Raw genomic sequence first — 6,995 nt, 5'->3', positions numbered from 1 at the left:
CAACGCATTCACGGCCATCTTGAAGGTCAACTTCTCGCGGAAAACAGAAGACGAACCGAAGGGCTGAAGTAAAGATGGACAATTTTTGCTCTGTTGTCGGTTGTTTCAACCGCTCAAATCGCGACAAGAAGGGATATTATTGTTTCCCAAGTGTTATAGTCCATCAAGGAGAAAAAGCGCTCGATCTTTTGTCTAAAAGACTCAAATCGGAATCCTAAGTGTTCCTTATTAAGCACTGAAGGCTTTCTCAATGTTAAGTCTTGCCAATCAGGACTTATCTGTTGTTCAAAGTGAGTAATGTTTCATTTGTGGCTTTCCTGAAATTGTAGTTTCTGGTATTGTAAACCAGAATAGTTTACATGCAAACTGTTTCTCTGGAGTAAGTTTGACTTTTAAGGTTGTTTGAGATAGATGTGAACATTGAAATTACCAGTTCATCAGAGCATACCCATTGAAGCACTTAAAACTTTCTCGATGGCACATCGAAGGTTGGCAGCTGGCAAAATGGCACATCTTGCCACTCAGTGCTTCTCTGGTGTTCGGAAGTGAGTAATGTTTCATTTGCGGCTTTCCCGAAATTGAACTTTCTAGTATGGGAAACCAGACTAGTTTGCATGCAAACTTTTTCACTGGAATAAGTTTGACTTTTAAGGTTAATTGAGATTGATAAACCTTGAAATTACTGGTTAATTGGAGCATATACCCATGGAAGCACATTGCATTGCAGTGTCGTGGGGACTTGTATACAAGTCAATGCATATTGGAATTACAAATTTATATTGCTTTGGCAGGGAGTGAGCCCTGCCACTCTTGTGTCTGGTTTATTTCATTTTCAGGGGCAGAATTTTTTGTACCAGAATATCACCTGTTATGTTTTGTTTTCTATTTGGGGTTGTGTTTCCATGCATTTCCCATAAATATCAATGCACTGATTGTGTACTTTACTATAAAATTTAATTATTGGGAGTGAATTAACTATTATTGTTATTTGGAGCAGTATTGATGAGTGTGACTTCTATTTTTTAGGGACTGTGTAATTTGGGCACCAGCAAATGGTGATGTAACCCAGTGTTTTCTTAGAGGCAACACACAGACTGCCAAAAATAAAAAATAAAAAAAAAACCTACTAGAAGTGCTCCTTCAGCTGTTGCAAAGGGGCTGCTCTTAATGTGACACACATGAATGCAGTGTAGCCCTATTTTTCTAGGTAATTACTGTAAGGGTCCAACTATTTTGTTCTTTGGGGAAGGGGTTGGCAATTCATTTTGGCAAGGTTTTTTTCCCTGAACCTCTTGGTGGGTCATTTTGGGTTGTTGTGTAACCAAATGTTTCCTTATAGACCTGGTATATTAAGGGTCTACCCATCAGTGTATTATTACACCCGAGTGATTTCCTAGAGCTGGCTCATCACTTATAGTGATGTATCTGGTCTACAAACATTAATATCAAATTTCTTTTGAGGTTCCATCAAATTTTTCCAACCTTTGAACAAAAGAAATCATTGTTTCAAGAGCCAACCATGTGGTAAAGCAATGAGAAAAATTACTATTAACGTTAACGTCGCTGTATCAAGGAAACCCAGTTCAGTTGAAAATATACCCATTTCGAGGGAGTAAAACCATCAAACATTTTTGGATTGTAGGTTGTCAAAGCGCTTTAAACTTACAATTGATCTTCTAAAGGATTTGCAGCCACTCAGCTAGCATTATTGGGAAGCAATACAAAGTACCTTTTGGCTAGAATTCAAGGCCTAAAATTTCGTTTGCAAAATCTAAAGAGACGAAATTCTTTTTAAACTGTCTTCATATACATCCTAATTTTTTCGTCCAGTGAATTTAGGACTAGATGGTTCACGAGGTCCACGTAAGTTATCGGTGGAAAATCGCTAACATTTGACGATCATTCCTTATTTGCGATCTCAAACGGATCAATGTTGTCTATACAAGCTATTTTTTGCAAATATTTCTCTTTATCGAGCGGATCGAGCGTTGAAACGTAAGTTTTTTTCGCAGACATTGTCAGAATCGCTTGTTAACATTGGAAGACCTGACCTTCAAGATGGTAGCCAACATGGTTGCTACGGCATACGTGACGTCAGCGGGAAACCTCTATTGGCTAATTTTCTTGTATTCTACATCTTTTAAGCTTCCACATAGTTATTACAATGCTTTATTTCAGGATATTTTGAAACACTCATAACCCTCGGGTTAGGGTTTTGGGTTAGGGTTAGGTTTTAGGCTTTTAACGTATTTCTTTATAGGGTTTTAGCGTATGGCAATTTAGTTTAGAGCTCACTTTATTACTTATTCAAGGACTGCGGTACTACGGACCGCGGTAGCAGTTCATTTGAACACCTAGATTAATACTTATTCATCCACGGCGGGACTGCGGACCGCGGTAGCACGTCAGTTTAAAAATTAGTTAATACTTATTCATCGACTGCGGGAGTGCGGACCGCGGTAGCACTTGAGTTTAAAAATTACTTTACTGCATATTCATCTACTTCAGTAGTGCGGATAGCAGTAGCACTTCATTTTAAAGCTTCATTTCATACATATTCATCCACTTCGGTACTGCGGACCGCGGTAGCACTTCAGTTTAAAAATTAGTTTAATACTTATTTATCCACTGCGGGAGTGCGGACCGCGGTAGCACTTGACTTCATAAATTAGTTTACTACTTATTTATCGACTTCGGTAGGGCGGACAGCGGTACCACTTCAATCTTTATCTTAGCAAGTACATTTTATTTGTTAGCCGACTTCGGACTGCGGACCACGGGAGCACTCGATTTATAAAGGGCGTGAGTGGCCGGGTATTCTGAAGTTGCTCCCCTTTTTTTATTCTAACGATACCCCCACTAATGGGCGGTCAATTTCCAGTATTTTTTTTAATTCTATATTGAAGTTTTTGATGCTCTATTATAAAGCTAAAGCAGTTCCTTTGCCAATGCGCAGCTGCCGTACAAGGGAAAAGAGGAGAAAATTAAACCTAGGCTCAAAGTGCGAGAAGATGGCAAGGCGCGATTATTAGAGTAAATAATGTTAGATAACTAATGAGTGGTCCCTTAGAAACCGAAGTTTTAAATGTTTGCTGATATCATTCGCTGAGCAATAACGTTTTCATGTGCTGGAGATCGATATTTCTCCCGACAAAGCTGATGCATGAAAGGGTTCAGTTATGGAATCTTTGTGGTGATTAGGTGTCGCTAGATTACGATTATTTTCAAATTGCCCTAATTAGTATTGAATTTCCTTTCGGACAAAAACTTGCGCATGCAAAACGTAGTGAATTAGATTTATGGAATATTGCAGCTTTCAATTTCATTCAGTGTTCACATAAATTATACCCGTGACAAGTTTCCGCACTCTGTTTGTTTCACCGATAAATTAGAAGAAATGAATCATAGGCGAGACAGGCCTATCGATGCATTATATCTTTTAATATTTAGCCGAGGCTCCAGTAAAGGGCTCTAAATTGTTGGTAACATAATTATTGAGTGTAGGAGAATGAAACTAGATAACTTACTTGAGCTCTTGAAAGACATGACCTTCTGTTACTTCACGTCCTACTCAGTTGGTATATGGTTGCTGTCCGGTTGCCGGCTGTCCGGCTTTAGAATTACCTGACACATGTTATCAAACTATTTGTCGTACCAAAAAGTCGTAATTTTAAGCCAAATAGGTAATCGAAGCTCGGAGCTCTATGTTCGAAGTTCCTGACAGAACAAAGACAATTATTGCTTCATCGAGTGAAAACATATTTGCAATGCAAATCAATCATTCCGTCACCTCACTGTTTGTCATCTAAATGACATTTCCACAAGGGTAGGTGTGATCTTTGCTAATGATACTTTTTGCTGCAGTGAACTGTAGTTGTGTCCAGGAAGAGTTACTCATATGTTATGCGGAAAAAGACAAAATGACAGGATTCAAAAAGGGAAGGCAAAAATGAGAGTAAAGACAAAGATAACTCCTTGAAAAACTTTTGAGTAAGAGAGTAGAAATCTGAAGACCTTTTTCCAAAAGCAAGAAAACCAGAAATGCGATAAGTGCAATGTTCACCTCAAAAAAAAAGCGCCCAGAATCTAACTCAAACTTAGTGTAGACTGGCATAATATCTTGTTGAGCATGATGTGAATTTCACAAGACACGGTTTTAACATGATTAATAGCACCAGCACTCCTCTTAATTTCAGACTTTCTAGTAAACAAAGGAACTTAAGCAAAGAAAAAATTAAAAAAATAATAATAATGTTCCACTTTTACTAGCGCAATCTGTAAAGGTCTATACCCTCAAACAAAGGGAAAGGAATACTGTTCGTTGCGAAGGAACTGTTAGCTAAAGAACGGCTGCGAAGGAGAAGTGGCATTTTCAGGCCAGTGGAGGCAAACACCAGACATGCGCGCAGGAGGATGCTGCGAACCACACGCGACAATCGTCTTTCGAGCTCTAACCGACCTCCCATAGTGCCAGGCTCTGTTCACCTCAAAAAAAAGCAGATTTGCTTTGTAGAGGGTTAGGGTCTCACAGCATGTAGTTCTCTGCATTATGGGACTCGTTACCCAACAGCAGTCCTTGCACACCCCGACTGTTCAGGTGCCCCGTTAGGCGGGGAGCGCTTCCGGGGGGCCAGGTTCGATTCCTGGGCGATTTTGGCGTACTGGTGTACCCTCCTTCAGGCGTTACTCGGCGGAACCATTGCACTCCGGTTCCGTTAAGTATATGTCGTCCGGCCGTTGCAGCACTGACCATTGCACTATAGGGTCCGTGGCCGGGGGCGCCTGAAAAACAAAAAAAACAAATTCTCAAACCATTATCTTGGTTGATTGGGCATCGAATATAACAAAGAGCTTTTTTGATGCTTGTGGAAACAAGGGCTTTCTAGGTTGGCAAGTAGTGGCGTAGCTAGGATTTCAGACATTCGAATTCTGTGCTCCTTACGTAAACTGGCCCACACTGGTGCTTCATTTTGCATGAAATATAAATATAGAGGCAAGACCGATACAACGTAGATAAGTAAATTTTAAGACGGAGCACTATATTTCTGCTGGCCAAACCAGCCTTCTTCATGTGGAGTGGAATTAACAGAGAATTGGGGTGATGCTTCATAGATAGCTGTATGATGTAACAGCGGAAATATGTAAAACTAATTTGATTGACAATGAGATAACAATAAAAATAGAAATAGTTAGCAAAAATAGAAATGAAGTAAGGTAAATTGGATAAATAACTAGAAACTAATACATTTCTTCGCGAGCGTTAAGGCCATCTGGATAAATAGTGTTGCCTCTTGAAATTAAAAAAGCTTCCCTGGCCTTGCGTATCGAGTCTCTCTTGGAAAACACTTTTTCGATGGCGATTAGCTCCATGTCGTGAGCAGAGTGGTTAGGAGAGGAAATGAAGTGTTCTGCCGCTGTAGTAGGTTTAGATTTAGAGTTAGATTTATCAATGGTACGGCGGTGTTAATTAAAACGGTCTTTTAAACGTCGTTTAGTTTCTCCTATGTATTGTAAGTTACAGCGGTTACACTGAATTAAGTAGATAAGGTTTTTAGTGTCACAGGTCAAGTGAGATTCAATGGGACGTGTTTCGCCGGTAGAAAAAAGGGTATAGTTAGTAAGACCGTCAGAGATGTAGGGGCAAGTAGCGCAGTTTCTACCACAACGGAAAGAGCTGGGGGGGAGTTGAGGATGGAATTAGAGTGGAGTTTGGCTGCTACTAATGTGTCGCGAAGGTTGGGGGAGCGTCTGAAGGCGAGAACTGGCAGCTGAGGAAAAGCTTTTTTGCAGCGGTTAGAAGACTGCAGTAGATGCCAGTGTTTTTTGATGATGTTGGAGATGCGAGGAAGCGACGGATTAAAAGTAGTTATAAATGGAATACGGTTAGGTCTTTTTACGTCTTTAGTTTGTAAGGTGAGTGTGCGGGAGATGTCAGCGGCGCGTTGTATTTGTTTGGTGACGAATTTATTGCTTTAACCTCGTTTGAGAAGGTATGAGGTAAGTTGAGCGGCGCGAGTCTCAAAAGCTTTATCTGTAGAACAGATACGTCGTAGGCGGAGTGCTAGGCTGAACGGAATGGCTTTTTTGGTATGTAATGGATGGCAAGAAGAGTGCAACAGATACATATGTTTGTCTGTGGGTTTGGTGTAGAGGTCAGTGGAGATATTACCGTCGGTGGTTAAAGAGACACTTACGTCATGGAAAGCCACATTAGTGGAAAAGTGTGAGCTGGTGAGTTTGATGGTGGGATGGATATTGTTAAGATTATCGACGAAAATTTTTAGGTTATCTAAACCTTCGGTCCAGACCATAAAGATATCGTCGAAGTATCTAAACCAAGTGTGGGGTTTACATGGGGCATTTTTCAAAGCGTTAGGTTCGAAAAGACCAAGAAAGAAAGGTTAGCGAAAGAAGGGCCATTTTGGTACCCATGGCTGTGCCGTGAACTTGGAGGTAATGAGCATCATTAAAAGTAAAATTGTTTATGGTAAGAACCATACGAATGAGGTCACAAAGTGTGACGGTAGGAATAGGGGTATTGGAGGAGGTACACAGAAAATGGTCACAAGCATTAATACCTTCGATATCTGGGATATTGGTGTAGAGGGATGAAACATCAAGTGTAACTAGTAAAGAATTAGGGGGAAAATTACCAATGTAAAACAGTTTGTTGAGGAAGTCATTGGTGTCTTTGATATAAGGTGGTAGTTTGTGAACAAGTGGTTGGAGGTAGTGGTCAACAAACTGGGATATCCGTTCAGTGGGGTTGCTATTGGATGAGACAATAGGGCGTCCTGGATTACCGGGTTTGTGTATTTTGGGTAAGATGTAAAATCGTCCTGGTCTTACGTCAGTCTGCAAAAGGTATTGTTTTGTTGTTTCGTTGATGATTTGGTCGTTATGCATCCTGTTAACATAAAAGGTAACACGTTTTTGTATATCAGCAGTGATGTCGTTTGTCAAGCGTTTATAAAATATAGAGTCAGAAAGTTGTC

This window comes from Stylophora pistillata, chromosome 5 (genome assembly GCF_964205215.1).
Source record: "Stylophora pistillata chromosome 5, jaStyPist1.2, whole genome shotgun sequence".
NCBI lineage: Eukaryota > Metazoa > Cnidaria > Anthozoa > Scleractinia > Pocilloporidae > Stylophora > Stylophora pistillata.
This window is presented reverse-complemented; position numbering follows the sequence as displayed.